Source organism: Lissotriton vulgaris, chromosome 5 (genome assembly GCF_964263255.1).
Source record: "Lissotriton vulgaris chromosome 5, aLisVul1.2, whole genome shotgun sequence".
NCBI lineage: Eukaryota > Metazoa > Chordata > Amphibia > Caudata > Salamandridae > Lissotriton > Lissotriton vulgaris.
In genome coordinates this window covers 1,369,942,103-1,369,964,889 of record NC_141693.1, presented here as the reverse complement: position 1 = coordinate 1,369,964,889, position 22,787 = coordinate 1,369,942,103, and the positions used below count along the sequence as shown (strand labels likewise).

The following is a 22,787-nucleotide window of genomic DNA, read 5'->3' as shown; positions in this document are numbered from 1 at the left end:
GAAGATCGCGGAAGAATCTCGAGGAGGAAGAGAGTGTCAGAGAGATGTGCAGCGCAACCGTCGGTATTTTAGAGAGGTCATCTATCCTGTCCTGGAGTCTTTGTCTACTGCCCTATCCCGGAGGACCCACACCAGCCCTTTGGCCAGGGGGTTGGTCTTTCACATCATCCTTGGTAACTATATTTTTCTTGTAATTTGTTGATGTCCTTTTCTCTCTGTCCTCTCCCTTTCTGAGCATTGATTATTGTATGAGTCCGAAGTATATGCTTGGTGTTTTATGAATTGAATTTTCTCTCCTATGAGTGACGGCGACTGCACTGTATTTTGGAATAGTTTCACATACATTAATTTAGATAAAGATTTAAAACTTTCCTGAGTCCGTGGTTATTTACATAGAATAAAAGAACAGTTAGTTTTATGTTAATTTTCACCATCAACTAGTTCAACTAATGGTCCATTGACCAGAGGAAAGAACTTTTTGATCAGTGAAAGGTTAGTTATGAGTATTAAAATAACTAATCTTGAGCACTGTGGAAATTTACAAACGTCCGACCCCAGCGGTTTTTACCACTTGTGAGTTTATGGGCCCAGGTGAGTATATGGTAGTGGAGTATCTGTTGGTAAACCGCTGGATCAGTTTGACACTGCAGTCTACGTCTCTATATTCTGCGCCACTCTACTTACTCTATTATGCACCACTGTACCCTTCAACACTACACCACTCTTCTATAAGACACTGCACTCTATCCTGCACCACTCCACACCACTCCATTCTATGCCACTTAAATCAACTCTGAAACAATCTTCTCTACTCTCTGCCACTCCAGTCTTTGCCATTGCACTCTATGCCACTGCCACCTACTCTGCATCTCATTACTCTACGTCACTTTACTCAAAACCAATGCACTGAATGCCAATCTACTTTGCACCACTTCACTCTAGTCCACTCTTCTCTACCACACTCCACTCCATGATACTCCATTTTATTGCTCTACTCCATTGCACTTGCCAAGAAGTGGAGAAGTGTGGCTCACTGGTTAGAGCAGGCAGACCCTGAAGCAGAGGTCAGACCCGGGACCAGGGTTCAATTCCCGACGCGGCAGGGTCTTGAGCTCAAATGTCCATGGACTCGATAATTCTCGCTTCGGTGCCTGACCTAATCATGGGTTCACACTCTGCAACTCTGGGCATTAAGCTTGCTTAATCTCCACAACGGCCCCCCGCGGCGGGATGCCTGGCTTTCACCTTGGGGATGCCCTGTAGGGGCTATCTCACAGGGAAAAACCAGGACGGGTTCCCAAGGCAAGCGCGGAGATGCCCCTTCGGGGGTCGATTCTGGCGCTATATAAGAAATTTAATAATAATAATAATAATGAACATAAGTTTTCCGAGCACACACTTTATCTGTATACAGTACATCAGGTAATAAGACACAAATTCCTTGTATTTTTCTTTGATTTTTAATTTTCTTTCTTTTGATTAGCCCAGCCACCCAACCCATGTTTTATCGTCTAGGGTGTTCCCCAAGACTTCCTCAGGGCTGGAAAACAACATAGGCAAATAATTTTGTAGTGTATGGTAGTCCACATATATCTATTCAAAGTGTATACCTTTGTGGAAACCCAACCATTCCTTAACACTACATTTCTTCAGTGTCCCATAAGCATCATTGTTATATAAGAGTCAGTTGATGATAGTACACAGTACTGTGACACACTCCAATGGTTACAAAATCATGCACAACATATGTAAGTTGTTCAAAAAAAGTCTGTCCGAAAAAAACACTGTAGCATTAAACCAAAACCATCTCAAACTACCCTAACATGACTGTACTGTTTTGTACCCCTAGTATTAAGACAATAAATGCAAAACAAGAACATTCCACATCAAGTGAGCCCTGTTGCTGCTAAAAACTAAACTTGGAAAAGGTAACTTTAGCTACTACAAACTGAAACCAAACCGCCATACTGCCAACACTTGTTGACACATGTGATTGTGATATTATAAAAATGAAAAGGCTCCATACAATCAAAAGCTTTCAAAGTGCATGTTCCTTTTTGTAATCACAAATAATTTAAAAAAAAGAAACATTAGGATGTACCGATAATCCAACCAGATCACACCCGCTAAGCAGCCAAATGCAACCCAACTTATATCATCCATACCCAACTCAAACACATAGAACAATCTTCTTGTCCAGCCTGCTCAAAGCAAGCCAAGTAGCTGCGACAAATTTGGGCTGATGCAAAGATGTTTGTCACTTTAGGAATACAGACTTTCTGTTCTCATCTCAATTCTCCCGTTAATGCCAGAAGCTTTCATTTGTGGTCTTATTTTACTGCGAAAGGAAAGGGGGGCGCTCACCCCCCCACACTTATGGCGGGGCGCCGGCCCCCTCATTCCCTATCTCTATCGGTGGTGAGGCGTGCCCCTGCCGATTCTGGATGACGCGGAGGGCGCGCCCCACCACCGATTGATGCAGGCTTCCCCGTTGACCCGGAGGCAATCTAATTGCTTCCTGGGCCATGGGGAGGAGCAGAACAGTAGCCACTGGTCCGCCCCCAAGGGAGTTAAAAGGCCGGGGGAGCGCGGGAAGCGCCCTCTTGTTCCAGCGCTGCCCCAGGCTATCTCCCCCACCTCAGCGAGGCGCCCCGTAATTTTTCTTTCCTTTTGTTTTTCAGGCATTTGGCAGTAGGGAGCGCGTACCGGCCCTGGCAGCACTACTTCACTTCGGACATGAGGTGTGATCGCGCTGGTTTCGGAAGCGGCAGGATTTGAGGCAAGAGAGCGCTGCACTGCCGGGTTTGCAGGCGCGCCGGAGTGAGGCTTTGTACCGAGCGTTCGGAGGTGGTGGTAGCGTCTGGTTTAAGTAGCTTGTAAGGCAGCGTGAGCGTGACGCGCAGGGGGCCCGGGTCGAGCAGGGCACTGTGGGGCGATTCCCAGATTGGAAGCAGATGCTAAAGGCGAAGCAGGTTCAGGCCTGGTTAGTATGTGGATGGGAGACCGCATGGAAAGGAAAGTGCTGCAAGCATTTAAATAGCCGCACAGCTACACACGCCAGAAAAGTTGATCTTTATGTTTAAAGTATTTTATTGAAGCAGGGAGGGGTAGGAAACAGCAGGGTAGGAAAAAAAAAAAAAAAAAAAAAGATAAACCACGGGATCCGCACAATCGGTGCGTGTGATACAGCAAATACAGCAAAACAGTTACATCTTTGCAATAGGCTCCATACGATTCAGGAACACAGCTTCCGCGCCTGTGGTCACATAAGGATAACAAAAGGGGGGGGGGAGGGAAGGGCGGGGGAGGGGGAAGGAAGAGAAAAATAGGGGGGGCAAAGAAAAAGAAAATAAGGGGGGAGGGGGAAAGGGGGGAAGGGGTAGAGAAGCATCCCCGCTCCAAAAACCTACTTAACCTTACAGAACCCCCTCAACTACCATACCCCAACCCACCCCCTGTACTGTGCCATTATCATCAGTTCTCTCTTCATATCGACCCTCCAGTAATCCCCGCTATGCAATGCCAGCCCCGTCCTATCAGACAGGCGGGTCTAGTGGCGGTGTCAGCCGTAGTAACCTAAGATATCTGGGACAGGTAATCTCCCGAAACTCAGAACACAACAAGCTATGAAAGGGCGCCCACAGTTCCTCAAAAGTATCAGTGTCTCCCAGGGCCACTAAGGACATCTTCTCCATTCCAAGGACATGCCATAATCTATGCAGCCAGCCAACTACAGAGGGAAGTGTGGTAGAGCGTCAATGTATGAGAATATTTTGCACCGCTGACCCCAGAGCAATCGCAATCTGTCTGCCCCTCCTGGACCTGAGGGGATACATCAACCCATTTGGCAATCCCAGTAGAACACAGGCAGGGAACCTCGGCAATTATATCTCAGAACATTTGTCCACCTCACCCAGGACCTCTTCCCAATAGGGAGCCAGAAGGGGGCATTCCCACAGTATGTGTGTAAGTGTACCAGTATTGCCACAGTTGCGCCAGCACGTCCCTGGTATTGCCCTGTCCATCTCGTGCAGTTTCTCCGGGGTGCGGTACCAATAGGTCGAGATTTTGGTGAAGGTCTCCGTAAGACCCATGTGATAGGCCGAGTGGCGTGCGCGGAAGGAGATATGTTCCCATTCCTTGTGGCTCAACACTCGGCCAAGCTCCCGCTCCCATCGTTCCCGGCCGGGGTTGTGAATATGGAAAGAGGGGAGCTGCAGCATTTTATACAGATCTGAGATCAATTTAGCGTCCGACGTGCGAGTGATTAGCCAGCGCTCATATACCGTGATCTCCCGGTTTGCCGAGTCGCGCACCTGGGGCTGAAGTGCCCAGTGACGCGCCTGCATGTATCGCATGCGTTCCGTCTCTGGGAGGCCATAGTCCCGCCGCAAATCCTGGAAGGGGACAACTCCCTCAGGGCTGTACAAATGATACAAGGCGCAGCAGCGGGCCGCCCGCCAGTGTTCATAAGCGCCGCTCTCCATCCCGGGGCCGAAGTCCGGGTTGCCAATGAGCGGCGTAAAGGGAGAGGGGAAGGAAGTAAGCTCATGCCTAACGGCCACCGAGTCCCACGTCCGAAGCGGGACCCGCGTCACCAAAGACGCGTAGAGGTTGGGGGGGTCGATGGGCCCGCTTCAAGAATGGTACTTCCTGTAGCGTCCTACCCGCCACCGCTTGGTCCTGGAACAGCCAATGCTTATCAGACTCCCACCGGCTCCATTCCACCAGATAGCGGAGTTGGGCGGCCTGGAAATATTTCCGCAAGTCCGGTATCCCCAGCCCCCCAGAGTCGGGCGCCAGCGTAGCGATGCTCCTCCTAATCCGCGGCCTACGGCCCTGCCATACAAACCGCGCGATGGCCGACTGGGTCTCCGCGAGCCACCCCGTGGGGGGCTGGAGCGGCAACGCCCTGAAGAGGTAAAGCACCTGAGGCAGGAGGGTCATCTTCACCGCCGCCACCCTGCCTAGCAGCGACAACGTGCCCTTGTCCCACCGGCCAAGTTCCTCTCTGATCTTCGTGCTCAAAGCCGCATAATTGGCCGTGACCATTGCCGGGAGGGAAGGCGCCAACAGGATCCCCAAATATGGAATCCGGTCCCTGGACCAGCTCAGAGGATAAAGCCTCTGTAGTTCCGCTCTAGTAGCGCTAACAAGCGAAATGTCAAGGGCGGCTGACTTCCCTAAGTTCACCTTGAAGCCCGCCACCTCGGCGAATAAGTCCAATTCCGCAATGCAAGCCGGTAGCGACCGCCGCGGGTCGTCTAATGTCAGAATGACATCATCTGCGTACAGGCTAATCGCATGATGGAATTCACCCATCTTGACTCCGACAATGTCGGGATTCTGCCGAACCCTTTGAGCAAATGGCTCCATGTATAGGGCAAAGAGCAAAGGGGACAGTGGGCACCCCTGTCTCGTACCCCGTTCAATGGGAAAGGGCCGAGAGCTGCCTCCGTTCACTCGGACCACTGCAGATGGGAACCGGTAACAGTTGAAGATCAGATGACGGAACTTCTCACCTATCCCGAACTTGCCTAGGACCTTCTCTAGGTAGGGCCAGTGTACCCTATCGAAAGCCTTCTCCGCGTCAATAGACAAGAGCATCCTCTCCCCTGGGATCCTGGAGGCCTTCTCGAGAATGTGGGTCACCCTCTTTGTATTGTCTACAGTTTGCCTGCCAGGCACAAAGCCCGCTTGATCCGGATCAACCATGCCCGGGAGGTGCAGTGCCAGGCGTGCCGCTAATATGCTGGTGAACACTTTCAAATCCGTGTTCAGCAGCGAGATCGGGCGGTAGGACCCACAGGCGGTCCTATCCTTGCCCGGTTTCGGGATCACGGAGACCGTGGCCTGAAGAAATTCGGAGGGGATGGCACCCGGTTCCGCAAAGGTGTTGAAAAGGCGGGTCAGCAGAGGTGCCAACTCCTGACAGAAGGTCTTGTAAAACAGAGGGATAAAGCCATCCGGTCCCGGGGCCTTGCCCGGTTTGAGCCGAGATATCGCCGTAATCACCTCCTCGACACGGATGTCACGCTCCAGATACTGAGCCTGATCTGACGTTAACGACGGGAGCGGCACCGAGTCCAGATAGTCCACCTCAGCCTGGGCAGAGGGGGCCTCTCCAGTGTAGAGGTCAGTGTAAAAGCTACGAAAGACGTCTGCTATTTGCTCATCAGACGTGACCAAACCTCCGGTCGAGTCAACCAATTCCTTCACTCGGTGCTGTTGGTGCTGCACCCTGAGTTTGTTGGCCAAGAGCCGCCCGCAGCGATCCCCCCGTGTAGTATTTGTGCTTCAGGCGAAGCATCGCATACTCCGCCCGGTCCATGTCCAGGGCGGCCAAAAGTTTTCTGGCTGCCTTCAACTGCCTCCAAACCCTGGGGGCCCCTGTCCTATGATGAACCTGTTCCAGCTCCTTCACCTGCCGGGTAAGCTCGTCCCTTTTGAGCTGTCGATCCTTATTCTCAGCCGAGGAGATAGCTATAAATTCGCCCCGGAGCACGGCCTTCAGGGCTGCCCACTGTGTCGCGCGAGAGGTGTCCTCGTTATCGTTCACACTCTGGAAATTCAAAATGGCCGCGCGGATCTGATCCACTGTTGACCGCCTATGCAAAAGCGTGTCTCGGAGCCGCCAGACCCCTCTCGGCCGAACCATCGGCGGCAGAGTGAAAGCACCCTCCACCGGTGCGTGGTCGGAAAGAGAGAGGACCCCCATATCTGCGCTCGAAGCCAAAAGGAGCATTGGACCCGACACAAGTAGATGGTCCAGTCGCGCATAGGACCTGTGAGCATGTGAAAAGTAGGAGTATGCGCGGGTGGTGGGGTGGAGGTGGCGCCACATGTCATGCAAGTCCAGCTCCTCAAGTCGAGTGCGAATCGAGCTCGAAAGCTCACCCAACTGGTGGCGCCGCTGCACAGACCTGTCCATTGCCGCGTCATAAACTAGGTTCAAATCACCCCCCAATACTATGTGCCTATCAGAGGTGGACGCCACGTCATCTAGTGCCCTGTGCAAGAATTGGTCCTGGCGGTCATTGGGGCTGTAGAGAGTGCCAACAGTCAGTACTAAACCCCCCACCTTGATCCTATATGCCAGAAGTCTCCCCTTCTGTTCCGCTATTTTGTGCAATACCTCTCCCCTGAACCCCCTAGAGAACAGGATCGCCACCCCTGCCGTTTTAGAAGCGCTAGAGGAGAATAGCTGCGTGGGGAACTTGGGGGTACGCATCCTAGAGCAGTCCTTAGCCAGCAAATGGGTCTCCTGCAGCAGGCAGACATCCGCCTGGGAGTTCTCTAACAAAGATAACACAGCCCGCCTTTTAACCGGGTTGTTCAGCCCTTTCACATTTAAAGTAATCACTTTAAGAGCCATCAAGGAGGGGGATCACTGGAGCACACATCAAGAAGCAAAGCCCAGCGGGCAAACATGGAAGGTGCCACGCGAGGCCTCAGCACAGAGCATCTACGAACATCCCCATGGCACAGTACAGTCCCCGAACCCCAACACCCCGCAACTGGAAAAGCCCCCCCCTCCCCCCGGGACCCCGCACGTCCAAATCCATACCACTCCCAACAACAAACCCCCCCGCTAGTCCCCAAATGCAAAACATCCCCCCACCGGTCCCATTCCCGTACCCCACTTCTCAAACTTTGCAGAAAAGACATTGTCCCAGTCCGGTCCTTATCGGACAAGGCCGTGGTAAATCAGTCTAGTGGACGTCCAGCCACCACCTCCTGCACTCGCCATTCCTCCCCGCCCTCCCCCCGAATCTCCGCACCTGCAAGAAGAAAAAGCTAGAGCAGACTCCCCCCGGAGCAAGTTCAGGCCGTCAGGGCCACTTCACCATTCGCCGCCACTCTGGAGGCCTCCTGGATGGCGGCCGCCATGTCCGCCCGGATCGTGGGCGAGCCCGGTCGCTCCGGTGTCGGAGAGCTCCTCTCTCCCACCTGCTGCCATCCGTCACGAGTGCTTCGTCTATGACGCGGTGCCGGGGTGTCCGTATCAGATGCTGTAAGGCCCAACACCGCGCAGACATCCTGGAGGGACCGGAGCTGGTGCAAAGTACCGTTCCATCGAAAAATCAATCGGAAAGGATGCCCCCAAGAGTACTGTGTCCCTTGCTCCCGGAGGAAGTCGGTAGCGATCTTGAACGATTTCCTCTTTTGCAGCGTGACCGTAGACAGGTCCTGATACAGGGCCACCGGGTGGTCTCGGAAGCGGAAAGGCTGCTGGCCACGCGCTTCTCGGAGGATCCGCTCCTTGAGGGGGAAGTCCGGGAGGAAGGCCAGAATGTCCGGTGCGGGCGCCGTGGCTCTGCGGGGGCGACCCACCCGATGTGCTCGATCCACACGGATCCGAAAGTCTTCCGACTCCCCCAGAATTGCACGGAAGAGGGCCACCAGGTATGCAGTCACGTCTTCACCCTCCTCACTGGACGGCACGCCACGGACCCTGATATTATTCCGCCTGGATCGGTTCTCGAGGTCCTCGGCGTGGGCTTGCAATTCGATCTGTTGTTCAAGCAGCCGCAGGACCTCCTGCTGCAAATGGGTGATCTCTTCGTCTCTTGAGTGGCCTGCTTCCTCCACGGTGTTGACACGCTCCCCCAGGGAGTCCATCTCTCTCCGTACTTCACGGACCTCCCCGGCCACTTCACGCTTCAGCGTTTGAAAGTCCTCCCGCAGGGTACTGAAGAGCGACTCGAGAAATGATCTTGTCACCGGGGGTTCTCCGCCATCTGCACCCCTGGCCGGGGTCGGGGAGGTCGTGGTGGGCTGAGTGCCCCCGCTACGCAGGGCGCCGCGCCCCAGCATGTCCGGCAAGGTCCGGTCACCCCTTCTCTGTCCTCTAGCGTTCGACATTTCAGCTGTGTAGGGGACGCCGAGGTTTTCCGTCCGGCACAGAGGGCAACCGTGCCGTCGCAGCTATACACCAGACGGGGACAGCGCCACACCAAGAGCACTAGGAAGGCCGAGCCGCCAGGCCGGGGTGCACAAAATGGCCGCCCTGCAATATCAATAGGTCAACGCCCATGATGGAAGGCCTAACCTCCGCTCGGGTCCGGTAGCGAGGAATCCAGCCGGTAGGCAGGCTCACGAGGCGATGGTCGCCGGTATCAGCAATCCCGGGGAAAGATCCGCTCCAGGAGCACAATGCCACTACTCCACCACCAACGACCGGCCGGAGCGACCTCTCAGGACGAGCCTCTCCAAACCACGGACCAGCGTAGCAGTTCGATGCCGGCTCCGCCTCCGCCTATCTCCTCCGCTCAACTCCGCTCCCTGCATCCGCCGCTGGCCGGCTCCGCTTCGCTCGCGGAGTCACCGCCGGCTCCCACTTCGACAGCACAGGCACTGCAGCGGGCCTCTCATAGGTGGCAGAGCGCTCCGTCAGGTTCCGAAGCCTGGAGGTCTCACGGCTCCCGGCTCACCCCCAGGCCGCTCAGCGGGCTCCGACCAAGGCTATTTCGGGCAGGATCTCACCCCCGACGGGGCAAACAAGGCTCAACAATCGGTCCACACTTCCACCGTGGACTCCAGGCTCAGTCACCGCGTGATCCGGGGGGGAATCAGCAGTTACGAGCGGCGCAGGATTTCAGGGGTCCGGGAGCTCTCGGCGAGTGCGTCCTCTCAGCCCGCCATCTTGGCCACGCCCCCCAAAAGTTGATCTTTAAAAGCGGTTCATCCAGTTTTTAATAATAAGCAGGCTCCGTGTAATTTGGAGGAGGTTATTGCTGGCTTTGGAATTGTTTTAATGGAGACAGTTTGGAGTAATATTGAGGGTGCTTGACATAACGGTTCAGACGGAACTGGTGGCACGGTGAACTAAAGCAGCAACTGCAGGAGCCTGTGTTTGAGCTCATGGTCACAGGTTCAAATCCAGGTTGGTCCACTCAACCTTAAAGAGGAATTTGCTAATGTTATATGTTATATGGGTATTTATTATGCGCACGACTACTCTTGAGTATCCTGGCGCTAATAAGCACAAGTCTTTTTGGTTAATTTTGTGTTTTACACTAGCTTTGCTGCACTGATGCTCAAGTAAAGGGGGCTGGGATACAGCTAGAAGATTGGATATTTTCTTTTTTAAGGGTGACAGTACTGTATGCTAATTTTCTTTTTTATCGTAGGACATCATTGAGGGGGACACTGCAGGCAGAGCCAACGGAGAGTGGCGCGGTGGACAACGCTATCCGAGGACACAGGCAGGCCTGCACTTCACTGCTTCTGTTGGGCCGCCGGGCTAGAGTGCGCTCCCCCAACACCCAGGCTAGCTGGTGTGTCGCGGTCACAGTTGCGTGGTGCTTACGGCCAGCCTGTGTACCTCCAACTTGGTACAGGTAGAAGCCAGGCAGGCCCTGGTGGGTGCAGGAATACATTGCGCTCATAGGGTTAGAAAACGTGTAGGTGTTTTTTTCCCTTTTGCAAGGCAAAAAAGAGGATGGCTAGTGGACGTGGCACGAAGCGTTCCGGCGTGGAACATATGCTGCAGGGCATGATGCGCAAGATGGCAGGAGATGGGGTAAAGTGGACCAGATGGGGAAAAACGTGGCTGAGCTCACCCAGAGGTTGGATGCTCAGGCTGGGCCATCTGGGAGACCCAAACGAATAATAGTGCCCCCGCAGCCCAGGGGGGACATGGGTGCTTAGCCCAAGCGTGTCAGGGTCAAGAAGGGTAGCAGTCGGGGGCCTAAACAGCAGGGGGAGGGGAGGCTCTTGGGGGGGGTCCCAGATGGGGGCTATCACCGCCGGTGGTTCCTCTGCCTACTCCCCTAATCCCGGCAGGTGTGCCAGTACCACAGGCTCCTGCCACAACGGCACTAGCACCGAGCATAGTGCCTCTGGGGGTCCCAGCGGTAGTCCCGGTGGTACCCATGGGTAACCCAGCACCTATCCCAGTACCCGGCGTGGCACCCCCCCATTTTAGTAGCAGCGCCTCCTGTGGTTGGTCGGGTACCCCCAGAGCTGGCAGCCCAGATAGCGGCAGTACTCCCTTAGTTGGGGATAGGGGGATGTTACCTTCTTCAGTGGGCGCAAAAGACGTGGGAGAGGATCCCTTAGCGGAAGCACAAAAAATGGTAGCAAGGATCATGTCTGCCCCTGGTGGTGGGGGGCCCAGTGCGCCTAGTATTGCACAATCAGCATGCCCGGGCAGCGACTCCAGAAAGGACAAGATTACTGAACCAACGTGGGTCGCAGAAAGGGGTAATGTGGTGGCATTACCAGTACTAGGTGTGGGCTAAATACCCACAAGGAGGGAAAATCTGGGGCAACATGTTACACAGGAAGTGAAGGATTTGATCTGGGCAGGAAAATATGTCAATATGTTTTCTTTGTTAGTGGATAACAGGGAAATGGAGTATGCTAGGAAGCAGAAGGACAGTATGTCGCCTAGCGAATGGCGGGGAGAAATGGCAAGATTCAGGGTGGAGGAGACATTGATCGATTGGATTAGGGCCTTTTCTGTCTTCATGGCGATTACAGCCGAGCGTTCCCCTAATTTACAGGCAGAGATGGCATGTTACCAGAGTAGGATCACACCTTTCAGTGATAACTATGGAGGGGAAGGGTGGAAGGAGTATGAAAAGTGTTTCAGGAAGGCTAAAGAGTTTAGCCCCTCACTCTAATGGGGTCGGGTGGATTCCATTTCGTGGTATGGCCAGTTCACGGCAGGGCAACCAGGGAGCGCTGCGCCAAGTTGGAACAAAAGCTACCCCTCCAAACCCCAGCAGCCCTTTCGGCCGGCACAGGGGGGGTGGCACGGCCCCTAAAACAGGGAACAGCGGGGCGGAAAGGAGTGTGCTGGGATTTCAACAAGCATTCATGTACCAGGGCACAAGGCACTTGCAAATTCAGACATACTTGTTCCATTTGTAACCAGCCTTCCCACCCAGAAACAACTTGCCGTAATAAAAGTAACACATCTGGAAACAGGGGAAGAAAGAAACAGGATTAGGGAGGGAGTACGGCTGGTGTCTCATTCGCCCATTGAATGGGTCTTTAGGCAAACGACAGGACACCTCCATGTCATGCATTACCTGGATGACTTTCTCATTCTCGGGTCGGCGGGCACAGAGGAGTGTGCATGGGCATTGCAGGAATTTTGCGTGCTCATGCGGGCTTTTGGAGTCTTGCTGGCACCGGGGAAGACTGAGTCCAGCAACCACATTGGAATTTTTAGTTATAGAATTGGACTCAGTGGAGGGTTGTTTCATGTTACACAAAGACAAAATCATGAAATTTCTGCAATGTCTGGCCAAAAACAAAGTGACGCTACAGTAGGCACAGCCGACTGTGGGCCAGTTGAATTTCGCACTAAAAGTGATACCCAATCTCACAGACCATGACGGGCCTGCGGGAGAAACACCATCGCACTAGGCTGCAGGCTGAGGTCCGCCAGGACATGCGTATTTGGATTGCATTTCTGCAGGGCTTCAACGGCTAGTGTGGTGCGGACCCCCCACTTTGTCTGCAGAGTTGGGCCTATGGTCTGATGTTGCAGGCAGTGTGGGGTTTGGCGCCATACTTGGAAACAGGTGAGTGGCCCAACGGTGGCCGGTTTGCTGGGAGGAGAATGGCCTGACAGCTAACATCGGTTTCTTAGAGCTATTTCCAATTTGGGTGGCATTAACAGTTTGGCCTGATCAGTTGTGTAATTGATCTGTAATCTTCTGGTCAGATAACATGACGTGGAATCTATCAACCAGCAGGCGGCACGGTTTAAATTTATACTTCGCCTACTGAAGGAAATTGTGCCGAATTGCATAAAACTCAATGTACAGTTTAGGGCCAAACATGTCCCGGGGGTTTTGAATAATGCAGCTATGCACTCTCTCACTTTAAGATGCAGGTATTCAGGGAACATCTACCATCTGCAGAGGCGACGCCTACACACTTCCCAGCAACTCTCTGGCAAATTGGTGCCCCCAGCTACAGAACCTCGTGGCAGCTAGCCTAGCGCCCAGGACCAGAACCGCTTATAAAGGGGCGTTTTTGTCTTATTGCTCTTTTTTGGGACGGGACTGGGCGGAGACATGGGATCAGTCAGATAAGTTCACTCAGTACCTAGATGCATTACATAAAGGAGGGCGCTCCGCATCAACGGCTAGCAGGTACAGGGCAGCTGTCTCTTTCTTTGCGCAGATTAAGGGGGCCAAAGATCCCACAAATAGTTTCATCGTGCAGAAGGCACTAAAGGGGTGGCGGCGCCTGCAGGCAGCCACCATGGACACCAGACAACTGATAGGTTTATAACGACTGGCGGCATTACTGAATGCCTTGTCTAACATCTGCAGTTCATTAGGGGAGGTACTCCTGTTCAGAGCCACATTTACAGAAACAATCGCAATGGACCGCACACCGCTAGCCCCTCTTCCGGATCGCCCCTAGGGACTTTGGTACATGGAGTTCTTGAGTGGTTCACCCCAGTGGGTGCAAGTAGGTACTTGTTGAACTGATGATCTCTAGACCCGATGCATGTCCCAGGTTTTTGGATATCGCCCGAGACATGGCTAGGGTTTCGGGATAACTTCCCTCATCAGTAGAGAAAATAGTTAGGGGTGGAAGAGAAGGCCGCCAAGCAACCGTCAAAGGCCTCGATACCCGAACCGGCACGCAGGTGCGTCGTCCAAGAGCTCGTCAGCTCAAAGCTCAAGGGAGCCAATTTGTAGAAACAATCGCAATGGACTGCACACCGCTAGCCCCTCCTCCGGATCGCCCCTAGGGACTCTGGTACATGGAGTTCTTGAGTGGTTCACCCCAGTGGGTGCAAGTAGGTACTTGTCGAACTGATGATCTCTAGACCCGATACATGTCCCGGGTTTTTGGATATCGCCCGAGACATGGCTCGGGTTTCGGGATAACTTCCCTCATCAGTATAGAAAATAGTTAGGAGTGGAAGAGAAGGCCGCCAAGCAACCGTCAAAGGCCTCGATGCCCGAACCGGCACGCAGGTGCGTCCTCCAGGAGCTCGTCAGCTCAAAGCACAAGGGAGCCAATTTGTAGAAACAATCGCAATGGACCGCACACCACTAGCCCCTCCTCCGGATCGCCCCTAGGGACTCTGGTACATGGAGTTCTTGAGTGGTTCATGCCAGTGGGTGCAAGTAGGTACTTGTTGAACTGATGATCTCTAGACCAGATACATGTCCCGGGTTTTTGGATATCGCCCGAGACATGGCTCGGGTTTCGGGATAACTTCCCTAATCAGTAGAGGAAATAGTTAGGGGTGGAAGAGAAGGCCGCCAAGCAACCTTCAAAGGCCTCGATGCCCGAACCGGCACGCAGGTGCGTCGTCCAGGAGCTCGTCAGCTCAAAGCTTAAGGGAGCCAATTTGTAGAAACAATTGCAATGGACCGCACACCGCTAGCCCCTCTTCCGGATCGCCCCTAGAGACTCTGGTACATGGAGTTCTTGAGTGGTTCACCCCAGTGGGTGCAAGTAGGTACTTGTTGAACTGATGATCTCTAGACCCGATACATGTCCCGGGTTTTTGGATATCGCCCGAGACATGGCCCGGGTTTTGGGATAACTTCCCTCATCAGTAGAGAAAATAGTTAGGGGTGGAAGAGAAGGCCGCCAAGCAACCGTCAAAGGCCTCGATGCCCGAACCGGCACACAGGTGCGTCGTCCAGGAGCTCGTCAGCTCAAAGCTCAAGGGAGCCAATTTGTAGAAACAATCGCAATGGACCGCACACCGCTAGCCCCATCTCCGGATCGCCCCTAGGGACTCTGGTACATGGAGTTCTTGAGTGGTCGGAGATCGGGGGAATAACAAGTATCTACTTGCACCTACATAGGTGAACCACTTACGAACTTTCAGTAATTCTTCGAACTTCAGGCACTTCACATACCAGAGTGCTTAGGGGCGACCTGGAGGAGGGGCTAGTGGTGTGTGGCCCATTGCTGTTTTCTCTACATAAGGGCTCCCATGAGCCTCCCAAGCTGACGAGCTTCTGGACGACGCACCTGCGTGCTGCGCACCAAGGCCCGTGAAGGTTACGAGGCGGCCTTCTCTTCCACCCCTATTGACTTTCTCTTCTGATGAGGGAAGATATCCCGAAACCCGGGCTATGTCCCGGGTCTAGAGATCGGGGAAATAACAAGTATCTACTTGCACCTACATAGGTGAACCACTTACGAACTTTCAGTAATTCTTCGAACTTCAGGCACTTCACATACCAGAGTGCTTAGGGGCGACCCAGAGGAGGGGCTAGCGGTGTGCGGTCCAATGCTGTTTTCTCTAAATATGGGCTCCCATGAGCCTCCCAAGCTGACGAGCTTCTGGACGACGCACCTGCGTGCTGGGCACCAAGACCCGTGACGGTTATGAGGCGGCCTTCTCTTCCACCCCTATTGACTTTCTCTTCATATGAGGGAAGATATCCCGAAACCCGGGCCATGTCCCGGGTCCAGAGATCGGGGGAATAACAAGTATCTACTTGCACCTACATTGGTGAACCACTTACGAACTTTCAGTAATTCTTCGAACTCCAGGCAATTCACATCCCAGAGTGCTTAGGGGCGACCCGGAGGAGGGGCAAGCGGTGTGCGGTCCACTGCTGTTTTCAGAGCCGCATTTACATTGGCCTTTTATGGGGCATTTCGGGTAAGTGAACTGGTGGCTACTAGTAAGCAGGACATGCTGGGTGGGCTCCGGCTGGAGCAAACAAAAGTACTGGGTGATACGCTGTTGATTACCATACGCAAATCAAAAACTGATCAGGAAGCTCGTGGGGATGGGCTGGTACTCCATCGGGCACTGACTAATCCTTGCTGCCCAGTGTCCCATGTAGAGGCCTTCATCAAACAGAGAGTAGGCACAGTGGAGGGAGCATTGTTAATGCATACAGACAGTACCCCACTGACCAGGTTCCAATTCCAAAGAGTATTGGCAATGACAGTGGACAGAGCTGGTTTCTACCCGAAAGACTTTGGGACACATTCATTCCGGATAGGGGCTGCCACTGAAGCATCGGCTAGAGGGTTGCAAGTGAGCAGTGTAAAAAGGATTGGGAGATGGCCTTCCGACTGTTACAAGCGTTATGTGCAGCTGCACATGTTATGAAGTAGCAGGATGATTTACACTGACGCCTGTCTTGTTTGTTTGCTTATATATCAGTTTCTCAAGCCTGTCACGCAGGGCAGAAAATGTCGTCGGTTCACCGCAGTGATGAAGTACCTTCATCACGGCGGACCCAAGCACACAAGGACGAGACACAAGTTGTATGGGTTGTTGGTCATTCATTTGTGAAACGTGCTAAATCTGTTTTCCTTGCAGGTAACTATAGACAGAGGGCAGAACAGGGGGGGTTTCAAGGTTTCCTTTCATGGTACCTCTGCCTCAGTCAGTTTAGGGGGTTCTTTACAGAGTTGCTCGATAGACACACCCCGCCGCCCACAGTGGTTCTTACATCTGGGGGGACATGACCTGGTGAAGTTGGGCAGGAGGGTCCTGATGGAAGACAATCTCAGAGATAAACTGGTTGGCTAAAACATGCGAAGGCTGCACCATAGTTTGGTTGCAGATGATTCCTAGACTCAGGTGGAGAGGGGGTGGGGGGGGGGGGGGGGGGGACTCTGTCAAGGGATTGAATAACTCGGTAAAGAGGATCAAAAACAAGGTAGAGAAATTATTTTGGTCACCTCAAATGCAGAATATACCACATGGGTGTGTCAGGGGGGAACAGTTCTTCTTACAAGACGGGGTCCACCTGACTAGGGCAGGCAACAAACTATTTCTGGGGATCATTTTGGCATGGCTGGGGGGGTTTCTAAGTAGGCATGACCATTCAGAGAAAGAGGGAGGGCAGATAGTCGGTCAACTATGCTGGCCTGTGGCGGTAAGATCATGATCGGTAAGCAGTCAATTTAAGGTCCTTAGGGGGCGGCGCCATTCTTGAATGGGGTCGCCCAGGGGGAGGGACAAGTGGTCTCTCCTAGAACTCCAGGGGCGGTACATCCGCTTGGTTGGATAGGTGCGGGGGAGTGGGGAGCCACCCCGCACGTGCACTATGACATCATTAAACGGCGCAGAGTGCAAGGGCCCCCCTTTTGGTTAATGGAGTCATGAAGCGTACGGGGGTAACCGGGAGGGGGGGGGGGGGAAGTACCCTCGCGGTAAACAGGCCCTCTGCGCATGCGCACTCATACGTGAGGGCGTAGCTGGCTGATAAGGATTTGACACCGGTTAGCGACCCTGCCGTAGGCCCTAAATTAGGATATGCAGAAAAATTCATAAGTGTGACATGTTAGATTCGGTTAGGAAACATGCTGTATTAGACATTTGTTAAGGTTAGCCCTTTGATACCTGTCTACATTGTTTGTAATCTAAATGTCAGTAGAATTTTCTGCATAAATGCTTGTGTAAATATTGTTCATTTCAAAGTTTCAATTTGTTTTCATGTTTTAATAAATACGGTCGGGGGGTTGTGAGACCCCCCGCCTTCCAAAGAAACTCCTCTCATGTCCAATTTCTATTAAATGTGGGGGTGCACAAGACGGGGAGGGGGATGGTCGGTAGTCCCTGACCATACACCCACATCCCTGTATAGAAACTGGTCTGTAATTTCCTTATACTAGTCGACTTGTGATGCAACCACTCTCCTGTTATAAAGAAATGACAGAACTCAACTATAATAACTTATTACAGTTGAGCTTTGATGTCACAATGCCCGGTGCCAGAGTCATCTGTCATGGGTAAAGGCAAGGCAGGTTAGGTTGTATAATTAAAGAAAACTGTGGCTTTTCTTTCTTCTGCTTGGCTTTCTAGCTGTACATCAACAAGCAGGAGATATTTATGGCAACATGTCATTTTTTGTAATCTTTAGGTAATTATATAAAAGTTGAAATCTTTGTACATGTTTCTTCACCTTTACTGCACATTTTTTTAAAAACCTGACTTGTAATAATCTGATTCTAATATATTTTTGCAACACATATCTAACAGCTTTTTTGATGTGCTTAATTTTGCACCAGACTATTTCTTCATGTTCGTAAAATATGCTCTCTCTTTCATATGAAGGAGCTACGCACCAAGGATTTAAATGGTTTGTGGCAAAGGTGATGTGTGACCATGTATAATAAAGAATCAACAACACCTGGCCATTCATGATAGGGATATTGCAAGCGAGTTTCTTAACTTTATAAAAGAACTCAGCCTCGGTCCTTTATCAGGTATAGAATAGCCTCGTGACTTGTAATAATGTCCTGATAACGTACGGGGGGGTTTAACCCAGATGTTATATATTTATTTATTTATTTATTTATAGCCACTGGATAGTGATTAAAAGCGCTTCACAAAATTACTAAATTAAAATGTAAAATAAATCAAATTCTGCTTACTGAGGCGAGCCTCCTGCTGGTGCCATAGAGGGCAAAAGGCTACATTGCAGAAAGGATTTTGACCTTATATGGCCCTTCCAAACTGTTTTATCCTGTCAGTCACTGAATAAATGTGAATTCAACACCAGGAGTAAGCTGCTCAGAGGCTAATTGTAGCCAATCTAGCACCACATTTGCATCCATGCAGGTGAATGAGAAAGTATTCACACACTGTATGTAGCCAAACTTCAAAAACTGGTACATGCCGCAGAAAACATTGAAAAACCCAGCACCGCAGGTACGTTGATCACACCCGAGCCATAGCTCCAATGGTTGCCACCGGGAGCTATCTGTATGTTTCAACAAAACAACACGGACATTTATTTACACACACAGTGCCTACATGCTTCATTTCTGCTGCTTCGGAGCACTCCGACGCACTGAAAATCTTGCAGAAACCAAAGAGAAGCAATTCATTAGATCGCAGTCACAGCACACGAAAAGAGCCTACATACTTTTGAGCAGTGCTTTAAATGGGCCTGTACTCACCGGTACTGAGTACCGGCACTTCCTAAATTTCTTGCACTCCGTACCAGCACTTTTTTTTAAGTCAGTGAGAGTACCGGTACCCTGATTGAGAGCAGAGCAGGCTCAGGTTACTTATCTCCTCCAACTCGGGGCAGACGCCGCTCTGCTTCCGACTGAGCCCTTCAGTGGCCTTTTGCACAATCACTGCTGGCGATTACAGCAGCTCTCACTTGAATGGCCCCTGACTGCAGGGGTCTGAGAGGGTTCGCCTTGCGTCATGCTGTGATAGCACAATGGCCATTATACTTAAAGTGTTAAGGCGGGTGGTGGGGGGGGGGCGCCCTTCCTTTATCAAGTGTGTGAAATGGGCTGAGGCTTCTAGTCTGTAAACTTGTCCTATAAATACAAACCTCTTTCCCTCTTCTATCCCGCCGCCTACCCTTCTCTACCCAAATAACTGAATAACCTATCCACTACTCAAATTACTTCATATTTTACTATACTAATTTTCAACACTAATCATTTATGGGTTTCCGGAGTGGCGTGCTACTCGCCAGAAAAGCGCTTCAACACCCATCAGGGGTAACAAGTGCTATATGAATGCAAACCTTTCTTCCCCTTTTATCCCTCCGCTGTCCTTCTCACTCCAAATAACTGACTAATATCCACCACTGAAATTACTTTCACATTTCACCATATTATTTCACCCCTAATCCTTTATGGGCTTCCGGAGTAGCGTGCTTCAACACCCCATCAGGGGTAACAAGCGCTATATAAAGACAAACCTTTTCTCCTCCTCTATCCTGCTATCATTCCAAATCCAAATAACTGACTAACCTATCCACCACTTAAAATGTACTTGCATCTTTCACTATACTAATTCAACACTAATCCTCTATGGGTCCCGGAGTAGCATGCTACTCGTCAAAAAAGCGTTTTGACGCCTCGTCAGGGGTAGTAAGCGCTATATAAATACAATTACAATACAATACCTTCGTTAAAACCGTTTTTTTCATCACTAATTGCTGTCCCCTATAACGGCCAAGCTGAAGAAGATCGATACATTTATCAAAATAGCTCCAAACAGTGCCCTAGCAAGGCTTTGATGCCTACAAATTCAGCAGCCACTTCCCAGGGGCCCATAGCTGATTGGACATCCATGCAGGATGGACAGAAGGGGCAGGGGAACAGTACCACCAGTAAAATCTTCGGTCCATATTACAATTTGCCAATGAAAATTAATGGGAGGGAGACTAAAGTTCTGCCAAGTATGAATCTAATCTCATCACAGAGAATCTCAGCCACCGTAGGAGTCCAAGAAAACGGGGAGGGAGGCACCACAAAAAAGTAACTAAAAACCTACCGATAATTCATTCACCATCAGCAGCCTGCCCACATGTGGTGATGGCAGGAGTTCCACCATTGAGAGATGAACGGATCGGATCTCATGGGGATCTGAAGAACAAGTGTCTAAATATGGGTGGGAAAGTTCAGGGGCTATCAAACATCAAAAGCCCACGACATTCTTCTTACCTGTCGAGAAAGGAGGATTGGTAGGGGAACAAAAGACCGCCCAGGTGGCTGTGTAATCAGAATCAGGATACTCTCAGGAGATATTCTAAAGGGAATGGGGGGAATGCTTTTGTGTTCATCTCAGCTTGTTTTGCTCTCAGTGTGTGTGCCTGCTTGAGAATATATAGTATGGTGCCAAACAACAACAAATAACATATGGCATTAGGAAGTGGCAAATATGACAAAACAAGGAAATGTGAGCAGATCATCCTGTTTGGCTTTCATTTTGTGTAATGTGTTAACCTAATTGGTTTACATAAACGCATTTCTCATGCGTTTTGATATGTGCTGCAACTGGTACAGAAGTCATTATGTATCCTCATATCTTGCCCTTAGCCCCGCCCCTAGCCCTGCCCATTTGACACACCTCTAACTTATTTAAATGAGTACCTGCACTTTTTTTTCCCCATTTAAAGCACTGCTTTCGAGTACTGGGTCTAGTGGCTCAGTGGACTAATGTGTCTACTGCAGGGACCTGTGTTCGACCTCATGGTCACAGGTTCAAATCCCGGTGGGTCCACTAAACCTTTCATGCATCTGAGGTCGATAAAATGAGTACCATTAAGTTGGTTAACAACAAACATCTGTTATTCAGCGCCAAGATACCAGTAGTAGTGAACGTGCGTACACACACACGTTATGTTATGTTACTAGGTTTTGAGAATTCTGATACTTTGCTGCCGAACACTTTTACATGTAGGTAATCAAACGAACTCAGGTCGGTTTCAAGCAGGTGCTCTAGCCCTGCCCCATGCTCCCAACGTGTGACCGGGCAGAATTCAGCTCCCCTCGTCCGGTTCTGCCCCTCTGGACTGATAACCTGCACAGTGGCACACCAATGCGAGCACTCTGCATGTTAACTGCACCTACCAGATGTTCCCAACATACAGGTAAAGAGGGTTTCTATAGCCAATCAACCCTTTGCTACTGACAGTTAATAGGGGACAGGCGCCACTTGAGAAGTAAAGCGTACACTCATGAAGAGGAGAGAACTTCACAGAACAAAAAACAAATACCAGAAGCTTCTGGCAAACTTCCATGTTAAAGTATCGACAAGTTACTTCAACAACCAAGCTTTCTTTCATTTCTAAACGTCGTTTCATGTGCACTGCGCGGTTGCACACTCAATCAGCAAATATAATACCAGTACCTCGGGAGGCAGGGTGCTTTTATACCGAAAAACACACGCGGAGAAGTATTTAGACACGCAAAGGAAGAATGTAACTTACTTTTTAGCCGCGTTGTTTTTACTCCGTGACTAAGGGAACTGAGCTTTCAAACCACTTGCTCTGGGTAAGAAGTGTAAATATTTGCAGACAGGTGAGCCCGGTACATACAGTTCAGATAAAGCCAGCCCTCTAACATGCACTGGCACCGAGTGCGAAGCGAAACAAGCTCAGCAGCTGAGACACTTCCTTCTTCCGGGTCTCTCGCAACCACACGGTTCAATGCTTAAAGGGATACCGCGTGCCCACCTGCACCTGAGAGAGACGTGAACATTGTAGATTTTTAGTTTGTATCTCTCCCGATCGGTCGTGCATTTCGAAGATAAGGTAAACAAAAAACAACCCTTTTAGCGGCCCAACACCATTGGTGAAAATGTCATTTAACAAATTAGAAATGGTTTCTACAGCATCCACTGGCAGCGTTTAGACGCCTACAGCACTGCTTTGTTAGGGTTGCCCCCTGGCAGTTTATGATACCGGCATTTTAATGTCTCAACTGGTACAGAGGTTAAGAAAGTCAGTGTTTTCCCCTGTGATCAGTGCATACTTAAAATAGCAAACCTAAGAAGGACGCACTTCTAGAGGTCCCTTAATGATCCACGTTTGGTTAATTAAGTAAAGCATTAGAAATGCAATAGGTCTCGCATTTTCTTGCGTTAGAGCTATTGGCGTTGTAAATGGCAATGTTTTTTACCCTTGTGTTATGGAGTGGATGTATGTGGTTTGAGAAGAATTATGTGGGTTGGATTAGAATTGTGTGGCATGGATTTTTGTGTGGTGTGGAGTGGATTTGTTTAGTGTAAATATGTGGCAGGTTGCGCAATGGAATTATGTGTATAGTAATTATGTCATGTAGAAAGCAGTGGTGTAGAGTAATGTGTATAATGGGAAAGAGTGGTGCTGCACATATTGCAGTGGAGTAGAGTGGCTCAGATTATAACAGAGTGGTTAAGAGTGGTGTAGAATAAAGTGCAGAGGTGGAGAGAAGATTGTTTTAGAGTAGAGTGAAGTGGTATAGAGTGGACTGGTACACAGTGGAGTGGCCTATCCTGGAGTTGTATAGACTGCAGAGGCAAAAAGTGCAGTTGTGTATAGTAGAGTGGGGTAAAGAGAATTAGCATACAGTAGAGTGGGGCA

General features: G+C 50.9%; 1 protein-coding gene across 3 annotated transcripts in view; it reads right to left on the bottom strand.

Annotated features, from left to right (window-relative positions):
• Positions 1–21,834, bottom strand: part of PHTF1 (putative homeodomain transcription factor 1) — a 516,605-nt gene extending 494,771 nt beyond the window's left edge. For all 3 annotated transcript variants that reach the window (XM_086923323.1, XM_086923324.1, XM_086923325.1), the window contains exon 1: positions 21,654–21,834. The gene's annotated coding sequence lies outside the window, so the exon portion shown is untranslated. The remainder of the gene's footprint in view (positions 1–21,653) is intronic.
• Positions 21,835–22,787: the final 953 nt, after the last annotated feature.